Source organism: Podarcis vaucheri (genome assembly GCF_965113315.1).
Source record: "Podarcis vaucheri genome assembly, chromosome: 5".
NCBI lineage: Eukaryota > Metazoa > Chordata > Lepidosauria > Squamata > Lacertidae > Podarcis > Podarcis vaucheri.
The window spans coordinates 81,024,517-81,043,147 of record NC_138763.1 but is presented as its reverse complement, the minus strand read 5'-3'; positions in this window follow the sequence as shown (position 1 = coordinate 81,043,147).

The following is an 18,631-nucleotide window of genomic DNA, read 5'->3' as shown; positions in this document are numbered from 1 at the left end:
GCAACAGTTGCTTCTCTGGTAACGCTTCCAAATTATTGTTTTCTAGCAGTACGTTATGGGGAATCAAATATAATACATGTTAGAGGAGAGCAGAGAAGTAAGAAAATCCCTGCACAGCTTGTCTCTTGTGAAACACTGAAACAATGAAGCTGAATGGTAACACAAAGAGTTGGAGGTTGAATGCAGTTGAAAACACAATTTGGGGTTGTGTAGGCCTTGACTTTCATTCTACTTATTCTTCATGATAGGAATCTTAGTATTTGGGGCCATAATATCCAAAAATACTGACGATTAGATCACAGGATAATTCAAGTTAAATAACAAAGCTGTGCAAAAGCACCTTCTTTTTCTACAAAGGGCCTGTCCAGAGAGCAGAGCTTCTGAAGAAGAATCCAAGTGGATGGGTGCCTTAAAAACAACAACAACAATGGCAATGCAGCAACTGGCCTAAACCAAATGGCACCCCAAGGTGGTATCCCTCCATTTGTTCAACTTTTGGATATCTTTGGATATCATCTTTGTGGTATTGTTATATTGATGTTTTGATCTCATTGCCCTTGTGAACAATTTTTAGCATTATTTTGATTGAAAAGTGGAGTTGGCTGAGTGTGTGCATGTACTGCGGGGGGGTTAGAGGAAGGGAAAACCCTGTCGCATGAACATAAGTCTCTTCATAATATGTTGGATTGCTGCTGTTGTTGTGTGTTTTGGGGCCCAATTTGGCCAAAGGATGCATATAAATTCCAGCTGTGTCATCTTGTGCATGTCTACTCAAAAGGAAGCCCCACAGAGTTCAATAGGACTTAACTCCTAGGTAAGTGATTGCAGCTTTAGCAAAAAAAAAAAAAAAATCGATTGTTTGGCAATGAAGAGTGGGTAAGTAACATTTTAAAATAAAATTAATAAAGAATTAAATGAAATTTCAAAAGGAGCACAGAAACATATTCTGTGAAGTTTCACCAGTTCTACCAAATGCATTTGCTTCTGTTTGTCAGAACTGGGCCTTATTCCCAGTTGAGCACGTGGGGAGCTCAATCCTATGAGCTCAATTACAAGGCAAACCAGTACACAGATCATTTGACTCAGAGCTCATGTCCTAGAGGATGATCATGACATCCCTGAAACAGCTTCTTCTGCTGCTGCTGCTTCTTCTTCTTCTTCTTCTTCTTCTTCTTCTTCTTCTTCTTCTTCTTCTTCTTCTTCTTCTGCTGCTTCTGCTTCTGCTTCTGCTTCTGCTTCTGCTTCTGCTTCTGCTTCTGCTTCTGCTTCTGCTTCATTTGCCACAGATCTTTCAAGGTCCAATGACCAGTTGTCAATAAACACTGAATATGGCTGATCTGTAGAAACAACTTTACAGTGTGAAAACAGAGACAATGTATGTACCTTGCAACCCCCCAAAAAATCTTAATAAGAATATATATATTTTTAAAGATGAAATTCCTCTGGATGTTACCCACTGATTTGTACACAGCATTGCAGTAGAACACGGCTGGAGTCCATCCTGCCAGTCAATCATTAACTGTAGGCAAGTAAAACTATATTGCACCAATAAATTAGGGTATAAAGCATTTAATGAAAATGTCTGAATAATATACATAAAGGCTCGCTGTGGTAATTGCATAGATCCTGGAGGTTAATTACAAATAAATTATTAGATGTCCCTTGAGCTTTCCTGACTATTGCAGGAGGACTCTGTGGTGAAATCGAAAGGGCGATCTACCATCATAAATGGGTGTTATAAACGAATGCATAAATTAATTGGTCTGTTTAAGAATCCTATTAAAAAGAGATGGTCATCTTTGGGCAATCGAGAAGCCTTTGGAAATGATGGCAGGTTAACTGGGATTATGTGTTGATGCTACTTAACTATTTGCACAGTGCTACAATCCTCACAGAAGCATAGAACTAGGAGGAACCTTCAACGTCTGCTGATCTAGTCCTCTTTGCCACACAGGATCTGCAACACTGGGTGGGACTTCAGCTTCAATGGTTGGTGGCTCCTCCACCTCTTGGCACTGCCACCAGTGGGAGGTTGCATTTGACATGTAAATTATACTCAGTATTGATCCAGAGCAGATTCCAATGTTTAGTTAGCAGAGTAAAAACTTAAACACGTTGCAGGATTCCCAAAAGACAGACGAGAGGCAATTGTATTTCATCCAGCAGAGCTTTACTGCTACTGAAGGCAAATGAGCATCATGGTCACAAATCCAATACATTCGGGATTGGCACTGTCCACAAGAAATCCAGTTGCAGCAGACTTATCTTAAACTTAACAAGAACTTATAATAAGTCTAAGCCTTAACACTATATACAGAACACCACACCAGGAGGAGGAGAGATAGAAAGAGAAAGTGAAACCCAGGTTCCTTCTGGCCTTCCTCATGACCTTGACAGAAAAAGATAAGAGAACCAGTTTAACCCAGCTGTACTCAGCTTCTCTGAAGGAATAACCCAAACATCATGAACCTTCTGCTTGTTTCTTTCACACAGAGAAGCTTCCAGAACCCTGTTGAGTTAATTAGAATAAGAAAGATCTCTACACATCAGATCAATGCTAAGAGATGCAAGCTGACAGCTTTGATCCTCATTCTCCTCAGTGGCAGGAGAAGGAACAGATTGCTGGAGTTGCACTGAGGCATCTGATCAAGAAAATCAGGAGTGCATATCTGGAATATAGTTGCAGATGCACGCTTATAAGAGAGGGTCCCTTTGATTTCACCAGACCTTAGTGATATGTAAGCACAGATCAGATTGTGCAGCCTATGACCTAGGCATTCCCTCAAGAGGCAGCAAATACTTTCCTGATTGGTATGCATGAGCATTGCTAAGCAGATCCTTAATAAACGATGGGTCCAAATCACAGTCAATCTCTGCATACTAACCGTGGGGACTTTGATGTGTTCAGAAATGCTGTTGAGCAGCTGAAACTTAAATAGGAGCTGCTAACAGGCTGTAGCATCTGAAAGGTTGCCAGCAGCAATCCTTAGTACATCTTATCTTCCCTGACTAATTTGTATGCCAACGTTTATTTTTACCCCCCATTTAAAGCATTCCCGGTTTTGGAAAGTTGTTTTTGTTCTGGTAATGGGTTGCTACTGCTCTCTGGCTGCTCAGCTTGTTTGAGTGATGTTCAGGCTTGTGGTTTATTATTTTCTTTAAGGAGAACAGCCTGGAAATTCTCACCAGGCTATGATGCAGCAGAAACTGGCAATTGCGCCTTGCAAACAAACGGAACCAATTCATCTTAATAGAGGGTTGGAGAGGGGAGATCTGAGAGATGCTGCTGTAGACATGCAACTTGATGAAATATGGCACTGTATATGAGAATATCTGGCTGACAGTTGGGCAGCTAATCCCTAAAAAAATTTTTTTTGAGTTTTATTGAAGATACATGTCAAGAAGCAATGTTAACACAAGGAGGTGGGGGGTTAACCAAGGACTGAAGAATCCGAAACAAAGCTTAAACATGTTTGGTGCATAACCCAGGATACAAGTACGAAGCTGCAAGAAAAGTTGATGGCAGTGGAGAAACTTCACCTGTCAGGAATTTGCAGCTGGACCCATACAAATGTCCTGAATATGAGAGATTAGAGTGGATTAAACTGTCAGATTCCAAGTTTCCATTTTGTGTGATGGTGTAGTCATGCCCCACCCTGTCGGCTGATTCTTCTTGTTTCCATTCCAGTTGCATCAGAATGGAAGCCTCTTTTTGTACAATGTGGCACTCACTGTTGTTAGACAAGAGCGGTCAAGCCCTGAAGCATTGTCACTCCTTGTTTACAACTCTCCTGTTGGTACAGGACAAGTCGAACATTCCAATCTCCTGCCGTTTCACCAATCCCAACGATGAGGTTCGCTGGACCTTTCATCCATTTGTGTGGGAAACATGAAGTTCAGAAGCTGTGTGAAAGCGTTCAGAGATTGTGGGCCAGCTCTTGCTCTCAGGACCAACCTGCTGGGAATCGCTTCCTCTTGCAGTAGGACTTGCAGTGACCTGTGGAGTTTTGGGAACCTGGTGGGACAGAAAGAGGACAGGTGGGGGGGATGGAAATTGAAAGAGCAAAAATGGACAGAGCAGTGGAAGTAGGATGAAGTCCTCTGCAGTCCATCAGTTCTTCATCATGTGCTAATGGAGAGGGAAGGAGAGAGAGAGGGAGAGAGATTATGTAATGCTGCAATCTTCACTCACGTTTGGTTCAGGCTTTCTCACTTTTGGTTCTGGCCCTTCCTGCCACTAATTTGCCGTACCTGCCAACATTTATCCAATTAAAATAGGGACGTCAATTATTATTTTATTGTTATTATTACCCTGCCCATCTGACTGGCTTGTCCCAGCCACTCTGGGCACCTTGCAAATTCCAACGTATATAAAAACATGAAACATTAAAAAAACTTCCCTATACAGGGCTGCCTTCAGGTGTCTTCTAAAGGTTGCATCTCCTTGGCTCAGTGGTCGCATAACTACATACCCTCCAACATTTATCCGATGAAAATAGCGGCATCCTAAGGAAAGCCGGACATTCTGGGATCAAATCAGAAACTGGGATGGCATCTGTAAATCTTCTTTTTTTTAATATTTTATTTTTATTTTTATTTAAGAAAGATACACTCTTTACATCGTTATTCAGATATATACACACATAAAAGTTTCCATCATAGGAAGAAGTAAGAAAAAAAAGAGAAAAAGAGAAAAGAAAAACAAAAAAGAAAGAAAGAAAGAAAGATAACATACAATAATACAAATGCAATACTTCCGTCCGACTCGGTTTTGGAATTACATAATCTTACATTAATTTGCAGTATTACTAAAACGTTATACGTCAATGCTTTTAATTATCGTCGATTGATAAATTATTTATTCCCTGGCTGCTTTCAAAATAAATTAGAAATTTGTTCCATTCGTCTTTAAATTTAACTGTTTTGTTTTGTCTTATTTTTTGGGTTAATCTCGCTAGTTCAATATATTGGTATAACCTCATTTGCCACTCTCCAACCGTGGGTAAATCAGGGGTTTTCCATTTTTGTGCAATTTGAATTCTCGCCGCTGCCATGGCATATTGAACGAAGGTTTGATCTATTTTCTTTATTTCTTTACCAATCATTCCTAAAAGAAACAACTCAGGGGTTTTAGGGAAATTATATCTCAAATTTTTTTTTCAATTCATCATGTATTTGCTTCCAGAATTCCTTCACCACATCACAGGTCCACCAAATATGGAAAAAGGTCCCGACCTTGTCCCTACATCTCCAACAGGTGTTATCAACATTATTATACATCTTTCCTAGCTTTACTGGGGTCAAATACCAGCGATATATCATTTTCTCTAGATTTTTGCGAAGGGCTACGCATGCTGTGAATTTTACACCTTTTGTCCACAATATCTGCCAGTTTTTATACTCTATGTTGTGACCAAGGTCTTTTTCCCATTTTACCAACGCTCCCTTCACCAGATCTTCCTTAGTGTCCCATTCCAATAATTGTTTGTACATTTTGGAGAGAAGTTTTTCATTACTCTCCAAAATTTCCACCTGAAACCTTGATTTTTTTCCACTAAAACCCACTCTCTTATGTTCGCCCCATAAAGCATTAATCTGATGAAAAAGCAGCCACTCTTTTATTCTGTCTTTCAGCTGCTCATAGGGCTTCACCTTCCATCCTGCTTCTGTCTTCACTAAGAGGTCCTCATATGTACATCTTTCATCAGCCATATTTATTTTCTTGCTTTTAATAATATCAGTTGGAGACAGCCACCCTGGGATGCCTTTTTCGATCAATTTTTTATACCTCTTCCACACCTCTAGTAATGGGCCTCTAATTATATGGTTGGAGAAGCCTCTATGAACTTCCCCTTTCTCTTGCCAAAGGTAGGCGTGCCACCCGAATCTAATATTAAAGCCCTCCAAATCCAATAAATCTGTATTTTGGAGGGTGGCCCACTCCTTTATCCAACATAGGCAGGATGCTTCATAATAGAGCCTGATATTCGGGGCTGCAAAACCACACCTCTCTCTTGAATCTGTCAGGTATTTAAACTTTATTCTGGCTCTCTTACCCTGCCAGATGTACTTGGTCAGGGTTTTTTGCCAGTTCTTAAGGAGGGAGGTACCTTTAATAATCGGAATATTTTGAAACAGAAATAATAGTCTCGGAAGGATACACATCTTAATAGCAGACATTCTCCCTGTCCATGATAGTTTCAGTCTGTGCCAGGTGTCCATATCTTTTTTGATATCCTGCCAGGCCTTACTATAATTGTCCTCGACCAAATTTATGTTTTTTGGTGAGAGCCAAATTCCCAAATATTTGACTTTGTTCACAATTTTAATACCACTTTTTTCTTCTAGTTGGGTTTTATCCTGTTCAGTCATATTCTTTATTAGAATCTTTGTTTTTATCCTGTTTAATCTAAAGCCCGACAGTCTACCAAATTCCTCTAGAAGTTCTATTACCCTACTTGTACTGTCCACTGGATTCTCCACGGACAGGACCAAGTCATCGGCGTAGGCTTTAAGCTTAAATTCTTTCTTTCCAATTTTTATCCCCCTCACATTTACCGCCTCTCTTATTCTATTTGCAATTACTTCCAATATTATTATAAATAACAAGGGGGACAAAGGACAGCCCTGCCTTGTACCTTTCTTGATCTTAAAGGGTTTAGTCAAATTATCATTTATGATCAGCCTGGCCTGCTGCTCTGAATATATTGCCCTGATACCTTTCATGTAGGGACCTTCAATACCTGCCTTCTCCAGACATTGTAATAAAAATTCCCAGGAGACATTATCAAAAGCCTTTTCGGCGTCTATAAAGATTAATGCTGCAGGGACGTCTATTCTCATATCTAGATATTCAATGATGTTTAGTATGTGGCGAACATTTTCTTTCTGGTGTCTGTTAGGGAGAAATCCTGCTTGGTCTTTGTGTATATACTTTGTTAAGAGCTTCTTAAGTCTACCAGCCATGATATCGGCAAAGATCTTATAATCGTTATTAAGTAAAGAGATTGGTCTATAATTTTTTACATCTGTTTTTTCTTTCTCTGATTTTGGGATCAAGGTTATATAAGCCATTTTCCACGACTCCGGGATCTTCCCTCCCTGGAGGATGTTATTGATCACGTCTTTAAGCACTGGGGCTAAGTACTCCCCTAACGTTTTGTAATATTTTGCAGATAAGCCATCTGGACCTGGGGTTTTCCCCATCTTCATCCTACCGATGGCCTCCTTTATCTCATTTACTGTGATCTCCTTATTCAGATGTATCCTGTCCTCCTCTGTTATATATCTCCTCTCATTTTGATCCAGGTAGTTCTTAATTTCAACACTGTTTTCTCTTCCTCTTTCATACAACTTTTCAAAAGGATTGGGTAAACCTGTTTTCTATCTCCTCTGGGTCTTCTATGATATTATCCTCTATTATTATTTTATTTATCACATTTTCTTTCTTTCTTTTTCTTAACTGCCAAGCTAATAGTTTCCCCATTTTATTTGCCAATTTGAAATATCTTTGCTTTGTAAATTTAATTTTCCATTCTATCTCCTGATTTAGTATTGCCGAATATTGAGATTGAAGCACCCTAGAGGCTCGGATGGCATCATCATCTGTTGGGTTTATGACCAATTTTCTCTCGTAGTTTCTCAGTTGAGAGAGGATATCCTCTTTCTTACGTTCCCTTACCTTTCTTCTGTAGCTGTTTTGTTGTATTAGCAGCCCCCTCAGCACCGCCTTACTGGCGTCCCAAACCACATCTATAGGGGTTTCTTTATTCAAATTTAAATCTAAATATTCTTTTAGGGTACCTTTAATTTTTTCCCTCACCTCTTCATTATCAAATAGGTTCTCACTCATCCTCCACTTGTATTGTCCCTTCACTTCATTTTTTATTTCCATGTCTAGGGCACAATGATCAGATATTGTCCTGGGATAAATTTTACAACTCTTCACCCTCAGCGAGAGTATTCTTGTCATCCAGATCTGGTCGATTCTACCCCAGCTCTGATGGGGTTCAGAGTAGTGAGTAAATTGTTTAAGGGAGGGATTTTTGTGCCTCCAGATATCAATTAGATCTAAATTTCCTTCCATATCGTCAAAAGATTTCGGCAATTTCCCCCTAGCCAATTTCCCCTTCTTTTCACTCCTATCCAGATCCGGCACCGGGACGCCATTCATATCTCCAAGCAGGACTAGTTTGTGGACTTCCAGCTCTAATAACATGCTTTCTAGTTTCTCAAAAAACTCTGCTCTGTTTGAATTCGGTGCATATACCGTCACAACATTGATTTTTTTTCCCCGGAAATTTAATTGAACCCCTAGGATTCTTCCTTCCTCTGTATCTGTAAATCTTCTGGTAATCTACAGGTATGACTCCCTGACCTGCAAGCTAAAGTGGCAAAATTAATAATACGCTGTGGATTGCAAAAGTTTATCCAGTATATGGAAATATGGAAATTTATATCTGTCTCCACAAAAGAGTAACCTTGAAACCAGCCCTTCATTGCCAACAGCGTTGTGATGAACAGACTTCACAGAAGGGACTATTACTCCTAGTATGTCACCGGTGGCCAGATCTACTTATTTTGATTTATAGCTCATTTCCTTTGAAAGAACCAGGCTAGTTGACAGTAATTTGAAATTGGACATCCATTTCAGGTGTGTAGAAATAACCTTTCCTGGGCTGTACTATTTCAGACTGGAGGGGAGGGGTCACATGTTGGAATGTACCCTACCAAAATAAGAAAAAGTGCCCCCACACTCTCTCTGCATTCCCCTTTCTCAGGCAGGAAAAATGGGCATCACTTGTTATACACTGCAAAGTTTAACGGATTTGCAATGAGGTGAAATTCCCTATAGTGCTGAGGTATTGGAGTTTGGACTATTGGATTATTTCTTCTTGAATCACAACTTCTTTTCTGGACATACTCCCCTTGTTCCTTCAGCGATTAGCTCCCTAGCTATAGTCCCTCATAGCCCTCAATTTGCTGTGCTGAGGAAGACGTGTCTGTGCCATACCTTCCATGCAGCAGAGGAAAATTGGGGCATGCGTTTTTCAGGTCTGTGTTCCCACATGAGTCACGTTCATCTTTTGGGGCTGCGCTCTCACGGGAGTCAAAAAAAGGACATCCTGGTATCCAATCAGAAGCATTCCAGACCCTCCATCTCCCAGAATCCGGCGAGCCTTAAAAGTAGGAGAGCAAAGAGCTTGAAGATAGAGGGCATTTAGCAGCACCCATAGAGGAGGTGATGATGACAACAAGTGAGGAAATGGGAAAGAAGGGAGTGGAGATTTACTTGGGACAACGCCATTATCTTAGAGTCTGGGTTCTATAGCCTCTCTCTGTAAAGTTTGGAATAAAAAAGGACTGCAAGAAAGTTTTCCTTGTCTTTATATTTTCCTGGGCAACCAGCTGGGAGCCACTGCCAGCATCCTGACACCTGTCAGGCAGATATCTGTTCTAGTTCTGTTACCTGAAACGCCATGGGCTGTAACCAAAGAAGTTGCACCATTAACACAAGGAGTTCCACCTGCACCAGAGGATTTTCTCTGACACATGCTCCCCAAGTGGTTGAGGGAACCCCCAGAAGAGATTCTGGGAGGCCCGTTGAAAAAGGAGGTGAACTCACATTGCACAGACAGAATTCCTTGTGCTAACAAGGTGACTTGGTGGGATACAATCCCATCACTGATCTGTGGTCTCTCCCAAGCAGTTCCAGCCATTAACTGAGCAGTAATAAACCAAATACATATTATCAACTAGGTTCCCCTTCTCTTGCATGGATGTTGTTATTATGGAGACGACTAAACTGACACCTTGTTATTTCCCAATTATTTTCAGTCAGCTGCTTCCCTACCAACTTTATTAATCATTCTGTGGTTTGATCACACGGAGAGTAAACACGGTGATTGGCGTCACCGTACAAATGTCATGAGATTCATTATTGATCTTTATTTTATTTTAAAATATGAACTAGTATCTTTGGGGAAACTTCGCATTTGCTACTTTCTCAGCACCTCCAGGCAATCAGAAGAAATAATGGGGGCAGTTTTCCCCCTTTATCTCTCTGAATTCACTTCTAATATGTCTAGAAATAATTGCAACAGTTAGCAAACACTAGGTCTGAGCAAAATCGGGGTGCTACTTTCTTTTTCCTTTTGTCAGTCTTGAAAATCAGTTTCTTTTTAATTTTTTGCTTATTTATGTCTCTCTTTATCAAACATGTATGCATTTGAATGACATCTATACATCTATCTATCTATCTATCTATCTATCTATCTATCTATCTATCATCTATCTATCTATCTATCTATTTACATTTGAATCCCACATTTTCTTCAAGGAGCTCATGTGTTCCTCATTGTACATTTATGATAGACAAGATTTAAACATACATGTTTCCCAGTTGTCGGTGTTTATACTACATTTTTTATATATATTTGCATTGAGAGAGCCTTTAAACCTCTTTGGTTGACCAGCAACATTACACTTTCCATTTTTAAGTTCGGAATAGAGTAGTTGCTTTGGAAGATGATAATCAGGCATCTGAACAACATGACCAGTCCAACGAAGTTGATGCTGTAGAATCATCACTTTGACACTGGTGATCTTTGCTTCTTTCAGTACACCACTGGCATTAGTTCGCCTGTCTTCCCAAGTGATGTGTAAAAATTTTCAGAAACACCATTGACGGAATCTTCCAAGAAACCAAAAAGGTATCAGGAGCATTATGGGAAATGCATTGCTCAAAAAGAACCTCAAGCTTGTAAATGTGAATTGATTATTTCATAAGGAGGTATGTGGAATTCAAACTTAGTGCATTTCATTATGAACTGACCTGACTTGCACCCAGGTCTAATGTGCAAGCTGAAACTTATTAGGACTTAGCTATACAGCTGCAAATATAATGTTGTGTTTGTTTTAAGTGCATTACACAAATGTGACAAATGGCACCTAGATGGCAAAGGTGAGCTCATGGCAAATTCAATATATTTTTCAAAATGCTTTTCTAAAAACGCATGTTCGCAGCATTTTATATATATATATGTGTGTGTGTCTAGATTCCACCTGAGTTATCCACCACAATCCACGCTTGTCTGAATGCAGTGCTTTATTCTCAGCAGTTTAAAAACTGTTTATAAAATCTCACTTTGACAGAAAACTCATTTAGAAATGTGCATGTTGTTGCCAGCAACCGTCTTAGAAATTGGTCTGGCGCCCACAAACTCATGATGATACTAATATTTAACTAAATGCCAATATTTAACTAATAAAACACCACATCTACCTAACCAAATTAAGGTCTCGATTGCAATAGCAAACTCAAAGCAGGAAGAAAACATTCAGTTTGGGGAGGAAGAGAGAAGGAGTCTGTCTGTTAAAAGTCCAACATGTCTCTGCCTGTAACTAGCTGTTTTGCTGGTGGTCAAACTGCCCCAGCTGTGCTGAAATGGCACCCTTAACCCCAAGCAAATTTAGGGCAGACCTAGTTAGTATTATGACTAGAGCACCTGTAATATGGAAATTTCCTGGAAATGGCAGTGCTGAATGCAGTCGTGCTTTGCTATTGATGTGTGTGTGGAGGCGTAAGTGCAGGCCCAGCAAATGAGCAATAACAGAGGGAGAGTTTCAGGGGGGGAAATGCCACACAGAAGTATTCCAAGAGAAGCAACCTTCAGTGAGGAGCATTAATTGACAGTGCTGAAGTAAATTATCCTGCTACTTTGTGACCTACCAATTTCTCTGAAAGGAGCGTGACATTTACTTGCCAAGAAGTTGAAATAATTCATTGCTTCCCCACTGCCTGTTGAAACCTCAATGGGGTTTTCTTTCTTTATGCTCAGCTCCTTAGCACTAGTGATTTTGTTGCCGATTTGGGCCTCATATTCAGTGTGGTGTTCTTCCCCGATTATACTCGGCAAAAGGGACTGAAACATGACAGAAAACAACCAGTCTTGAAAGTGTTCCTCTATAACAAGTTTTAGGACTTCAGCATGGACTCAGCTCCATCGCTGCAAATAAAACATTTTAAATGTGTTGTGAAGTGTAATATACAAATGTGACACCAGATGGCGAAAGTGAGCTATGCAAAATTCAACGTATTTTTCAAACTTTTTTAAAAAAAGCATTTTCACTGCATTGTGGGGGTTTTTATGTGTGTAGATCCCATGAATGGTGACACTTTCATCACAAACTCAGCACATTTAGCTAGGTTGTGTGAAACTCCTGAATAATTTCAAAGGAAGCAAAAAGTAGGAGAAATTTCTCAGGTACCACCTCCACTTCTCTCCTTGGGACCCATGGGGGCAGAATATTAATGCTGGTTGCTACTGAAGCTATGCTGTAAGTGACTTTTGCTTCTTCTTCTTCTTTTTGATCAAACAAACAAGAAAGGTTTTCTTAACAAAAAAATCTGTAAAACTAAGTGAGTCAGGAAATGTGTTATTTCAGGTAGAAGTTAACTTATTTACTTTAACTAACTATAAGATGCCACAGGCTTAAACACAGTGTCACAGTCACAGTTTCTCTTAACCTCTCTTTACTCAGAATCAGTTGTTATACTTCAGTTGCTGTCACTTAGTTATGACAGTTAAATATTTTTAACACCATACAGCTTCCTTCACAGATTAATACCCTGGTTCATGAGTTCAGTTACCCACTCTCTTTTTTTAATTAAAAAAAATCGGCAAAGCAATAATTATAAATAAATAAGAACATGAATGTGCACTCCACCACAGAGACCATTCCATTGTAATTACCTAACCTCCCAAAATTTCAAGACCTCTTGCGATGGTTTGACCCCTTTCCATTTTAACAGTACAAAGTCTACAAACACCCTCCATATCTCCTCAGTCTTTTGCTTCTGACTAGATGTTCTGTTGAGAATCTGGGCTTAGCAAAGAAGCCCGACCAGGCACTTTGGAATTTGCTGGGCCATTTCCTGGGAACTGAGGCCTTCCTGCATTGCAGCTTGCCACAGCTAGTAGCCTATTATACTCCGTGCTTCATCTGCAGTGTTCAACACAGTGTGAATAGCCTATAGGGGCTGAGTTTCCGGAGAGGAGAAGGTCTGCAGGCTGCTCTTCAGGCCTTTGTTTCTCTCTAAGTGGTTGATCATGTCAGAAAGCCATCAGCTCTGAAGTGTGCTTATGTAGAGACAGTCTACTGAGGGTGGGAGCAGTTGGCACAAATATACATCTACAATACATGTTGTTCACTGAAAGAAAATTATATGAAAATGATAGATAGGTGGTATCTGACAGCTGTCAAGTTAGCAAAAATGTATAGAACAAGTTCAAATATTTGCTGGAAATGTAAAGAAAAAGAAGGTACCCTTTATCATATGTGGTGGATGTGTAAAGTAACTAAAAATTTCTGGGAGATGATATATAATGAAATGGGGGGTGTTTAAAATAACCTTTGTTTAAAAAAACAGAAGCTCTCTTACTAGGAATTATAGGTACCAAGATGCCAAAGGAACGGAAAATATTATTTATGTATGCGACAACAGCCGCAAGGATGCTACTAGCCCAGAGATGGAACTACCCCAACCAGAGAAGAATGTCAAACCCAGTTGATGGACTATGCCGAAATGGCAAAATTAACTGGGAAGTTGTCTTATTGAAGACAAGAACTTCAATAAGGAATGGGAAAAAAATTATAATTTATTTACGAGACCACTGCAAGCAGGTTAAAACATTAGCAGGATTTCAACCACGTTTGTAAAGTAACGGAGAGTATGGATAATTTAGAAGGAATACCATTGGGACCCATGGAAGGGATGGGGTGAAGTCAGGAGATTCAGAGTAATCTCGATGTTTGAATTTGGAACTGTTTTTTTGTTGTATGTTTATATTTTTAAAAAATCTAATTTAAAAAATATACCAAAAAAGAATATGCGCCTATGATACATCCCAAAGGCACACTTCTCTCCCCTATAGGAGCAGAAGAAAGCTGCCCATGCATTTTTAAAAGGAAAGGAAAGGGGGAAAGACCGTTCTGCACTCGCTATCACATTCCCTGCGGAATTTCACAACTGAAAAATGTGAACAACCCAACCATATTTTCCATTAGCCCGGTGTGGAAGACATCCCTCCCGTCAAAGAAATGAGAAAGATTCCCTTTATTTAATAATATTCTTAATAGCTGTGAAACGCAAGTACATTAAGCCAGATTTTGATGAAATTAAGCTTGCCTGCCGACACTGATAGGAATAAGAGAATAACCCTGTCTCGGTTCAGCAGCCTTTTGTGAAATACAAATTAATTTACCTTTGTCACTCTCCATTCATGGGGTGATGTATGTGTTCCTTCTTTAAGGCTAATTAAACATCCAGAGGTCCTTTTTCATTGCTGTTCAAAGCCTGTACACAGTATCGGGGCAAAGTTGACAGCTCATGTGTTTCGTACTTGCTGTTGTTTCTCCCTTCGTTAAGATTATTTTGCTTGGGCGTAAGGTTGATAAAAAATATGTTTACTCCTTAATTGGGATGAGGACCCACAATAATGCAATATGAAATATCCAGCACAGAGTCAGACGAACCACTTAGCCTCACTGATTGATGCTGAGCTATATAGTTTTATTGATTTTAACTTTTGTATGTTTTTAAGAATAGTTGTACAACCGTACCTTGTTTTACGGCTTGGATCTGTTCTGGAGCCCCAGCTGCTAGACACAAAGGATGCAGGGCAAAGCACCACGTCTGCACACGCTCGCGGAGCGGTTTGCGCTTCTATCAGTCCATGATAGAAAGTGTTCTCTCATACTGTATTACGGTGTGGTACACTACAGAGGGTGGTGAAGACAGCACACGATATCATGGGCTGTCCCCTGCTTCAGGTTACAGACTCTGCTAACCCAGAAATAGTACCTTGGGTTAAGAACTTTGCTTCAGGATGAGAACAGAAATTGTGTAGCGGCAGTAGAAGGCCCTATTAGCTAAAGTGGTACCTCAGGTTAAGAACAGTTTCAGGTTAAGAACGGACCTCCAGAATGAATTCAGTTCTTAACCCGAGGTACCACTGTATTTTTAAAGCCATGACCTGCTTTTACTCTTCACTCACATCAAGATGTCACATTGGTAAGCCATTTTGTTGCTCAGTTCCATCTGCCAGCTCTTTTTCGCCATAGCTTTCTTGTTGCCTTAGCTCAGGAAAGCGGGAACTGCAGCCCTTCAGACGTTCTTCAATTCCAGTACCCATCAGCCTTGGCCATTGGCCATGGTGACAGGGGTTGATGAGAGCTGGTGTCCAACAATGTCCAGAAGCCACACAGGCTCCAAAACCCTGTACCTACCTTGCTGTGTCTTCAGCGCTGACTTCTTGAAACCAGGACCACACACAAATCTATGATTCTATCACAAAATGCAATGTTTGCTTCACCCAGGTTGCAAACACACCATGCATTTCAAGTGCATTTTCCACACACATCTTAAGAATCATGGTCCCCGAAAATATTGGATACACACCCCAAAGCTACCTACTCTGCCTTTAGCTAGCTGACGTTCAAGTCAGCAGCTACAACAGAAGTGTCATCAGCCTTATTAACTGTAGCAATGTTGAACGCTTAAAGCTTTGCACATTTAAATTTGTTTCCCTGTTGAACCCAGTGCCCTTTATTGGATTTGTAGATTTGCTGGTTATTTTAGGGTTGCCCGTGAAGGGCTGAACAAGTGCTATTGATTTTGGTTCAGGAATGAAAGATCCTTTGAAGCATTTGCCTTCTGGGAACTGCCCAATACCATAGGGTGAGCTATGGCAGATCAAAACCAGTTAATAGCTACAAGTGAGGGAAAGAATGTGCCGGCTAGAAAAGTGAAGCTTTAAAAGTGAACTAATCAATAGCCAGCTGATGGCTTCTTTGAATCTCTCTGCTCTTTGTTCACCTTAAAAATGCATGGGGTTATTTCCCATTATTTTGGCTTTGTCGCCATTGAAGGACACTTTCAAAGCAGAGGATGCTCAGAAGTGAAGAGCAAGATGGGGTCGTGTTTTGTATTTCATCATGCTGTTTGTAGATGCTGTTTCCTAAGGCTTCATCCCAGGAAGTGGGTCTGACAAGGCACAGGATGCAGCAACGTTCCTGAGGTTCTATGGACCTGGTCTGGTCAAATTCCAGACCAGCTCCAGAGACAACTGGACGTTGGCCAAGGTAACATCTTCAACTGCCCCATGGGACTACCAGTGATGGGCAACAGAAATGCCACATTTCCACAGTCTTTCAGTTCACGTTGTTTCACATTCTCTGCAATACTCTAATGTAGCATGATCCGGTGGGAAATTTACAGGTGGCAGGCAGCTTACAGTTAAAATTAAGCGAAGAAGGGGAAATATAGGGGATGATAGTCTGATCCTGAGCACCGTCACTCACAAGCCTTCACTCAGTAGTTTCCCGAGTATGTTGAGTGCTAGACTTGGGTCGGAGCCTACATGTGAAACTACAGGCTCAGCTACACTTCCCTAAAAAAATTATTAAAAAATATGATTTTCAGTTATATACATTTCAATAGTTTTACAATCATCCTAACATTTCAAAACTCGACTTCCTTCCACCTCTTTCTGCAGTTCCTTAAATTTATTTTTTGACATTTCCTGCATATTCTAAATTAACTTATTCTTTTATTCATCTGCTTTAAATATATGCTCTTAGGAAACTGCAGCTTATTACAATAATCCTGCTAATGCCCTTATCTGTTTGCAGTTTGTTTGTAAATATTCAATAAATCATTTTCATTCTTTTATAAAAAGTTTGTTATCTTGATTTCTTATTTTTCCATTATGTTTTGCTACTGCATATTCTATAAGTTTTTGTATCCATTATTCTTTCATTGGGACTTCTTCTTCTTTCCATTTTTTGGGCAAATAACATTCTTGCCACTGTAGTGCCATACATGAATAAATTTCTGTACTGCTTAGGTAGTTCTACCCCTATAATTCCTAAAAGGCTCGTCCACACTTGTTCCATGCCTAGAAAGCACAAGTTTTCTGTTTGACCCATATTGTGTCCTGGCGGCTTTCCCTTTGCCCTGTTCCTTTCTCAGGGAAAATCTGCTCTTTAGCAATAAATCAGAACCAATGGCTATCTGTGGGAAACCTGATCCCTGTTTGCTCCAATTGAGCATTAAAGGGCAGTTTTTCTCAGGGGAAAGGAGCAGCTCAAGTCCAAAATAAGCCCTATCTTGGAAGCTTAATTATACAGCCTTAATCTAAATCATGCAAGATAGCAGGATGTAAATGTAATAAAACAGGGGTGGGGGGGACAGGAGTAAATTGTCATCCCTCACCCTTAACAAATCTTCCTCGTCTTATCAAAGATCTTTTTCGCTTTTTGTAAGTTGCTCAGAGGTTTCACCCAAGCAAGAATTCCTTTTGCCTCTGCAATTTGGTTGTGCCCAAAATTGCTGGGTACATATTGACATGAAAACCTTCCCTCCATCCTTCAAGACAAGAGCAGCTAAAAAAAAAGGTCACCTGTGGGCCATATTGATGGTCAGTCACACCTCCCAAAGTCACAAGTCAGTGCTGGGTGTGGCAAATATATATGCACATGCATGCATGCACGAACAACCCATACAACACACATAGGCATTTACTACAAATAGGCAGTAGCATAGGAAGGGGGGGTGTGGTGGGTGCGGATCGCCCCGGGTGTCATCCCTGAAGGGGGTGACAAAATGGCTATGGGCTATATGTTGCGGTGGCTCGGGCACCTGCAGGCTCCACGCTGCCCAAAACGGCAGCGTGGGGCTTCCATATGCCCGCCACCTCTCCCTCAGCCACCCTACAGCTGGGGGGTGGGGTGGCGAGGCTCGATGCAGCGCACCCTGCCCCAGCTCGCCCAGCCCAATGGGTGGCTTGCCAGGCACCTGAGTTATGCCACTGCATGTGGGGGGGGGGAGAGGAACCAGCTACAGATTGCAAACAACAAGAGCAAAGCATAGCAAACAGGTCTGCAACCAACTACCCCTGTAAGAAGGCTTCAGCTGGGCAATTTGGAATGGGCAGCAAGCAGAAGGGTGTCGTGGTCCCGGGCCCAGTTTTGAGAGGGGGTGCAGGCAGGTGCCTCCTCAGGAGGCTCCTTCATTGGAGCCTGACTCCATGCCAGAAGGAGCTGTGCTGCAGCTGCCGTGCTTGTGCCTGGTGCAGCTCCGTGGGGCCCGGGTCAGGCCTGACCTGGGGAAAAAGAGCAGGTGAGTGGGTAGCAGCACTGCTGCCCACCCTCCTTGGCTGTGAGGGACCTATAGCTTCCCTGCCCCTCTCCTAACCCTGAACTGTGACCCGCGGAGGGTGCCTTCTGTGCCCCCCCCTTGGCGGCATGCCCTGCATGCCTGCCCCAGGCAGCGTGGGCATACGCTCCGCTGCTGCAAATAACACACACACACACACGCTTACCTGACATGCAGGCACCCAACACTCTCTACCAGTCTTTCTCTCTCACACACATACATGAAGTCACACACTCATGCAAACACTCTCGCATGCAAGCACACATGCAAATATAAACTCACCACCAGCATTTCTTGCACTATCTTCTCCAGCACTGGAAATGCTGCCTTTCACTCGTAATTCTTTAGGCGACAGCATCTGCAAAATCCATAGGAGCAATTCAGTTTTCCATTCCATTATTTGCTGTGAGC